Source organism: Lactuca saligna, chromosome 5, assembly GCF_052625555.1.
Source record: "Lactuca saligna cultivar CGN05327 chromosome 5, ASM5262555v1, whole genome shotgun sequence".
In the NCBI taxonomy this organism is placed as follows: Eukaryota; Viridiplantae; Streptophyta; class Magnoliopsida; order Asterales; family Asteraceae; genus Lactuca; species Lactuca saligna.
In genome coordinates this window covers 153591991-153592850 of record NC_136421.1, presented here as the reverse complement: position 1 = coordinate 153592850, position 860 = coordinate 153591991, and positions in this window count along the sequence as shown.

Sequence of the window (860 nt, the reverse complement as noted above, 5' to 3'; positions counted from 1 at the left end):
GTCCTAAAAATTTACAACCTGATTATATAAAAAACATCCATGGAAAGGCATACGTATAAATGATACAAGTGCAGTGATAGAAACATTCTCGTACATGTAAAACAAAGTCATCATCTAGAACTTTTATAGAGAACATGATTTTCACGGAGCTGAATTGGCATATCAAGAATATAAAGGGAACTTAATACATAATCTCGTAATCATAGAAAAAAAAGGATAGAGGACCCTTTTGATATAAAATGGAAAACAGAGTATAGCAATCCTAAATCACGATTTTTAGAAAGCATCTTCTTTGGTAGCATCTACAATGATATGGTTTTGGAAGAAACACACACACCTTTGTGTGCATGATATGTATTGTATGGGAGAAACATACCTGATACCTTTATGTCGATTATGATGTATATGTGAAATTAATATTACTTAAAGGTAATCAGAAACAATCACATAAATTGGGATTTAGATTACCTATAGCCTTCTGATATGCTTCAATGCTCGTTGATACACAAACTGTGGAAGTCCTAAAATCTCCAATAATTACATGAAAAATACTTATAATAAGCTTTTAGGTGACATAGATCTAGTAAAACAATAAAATTATAGAAATGTTGAATTTAACTTATGATACTTTCTTCTAAGTACAAAAGAAGAAATCAATAAAAATGTGTTGCCGATCTACTACCAACAATTTCAAAGTCACACAAGTTAATTACAGGATCCTTGCCAATAGTCAATAGTAAGATTTAAGATCCTCCACTCATGCATTTTACTATAAAAAACCCGACCTCATGACAAGGGTGTTGAGACAAACACACATGCATATTTTGACATCAATCAGTTTGCTTGGCATTAATAACACC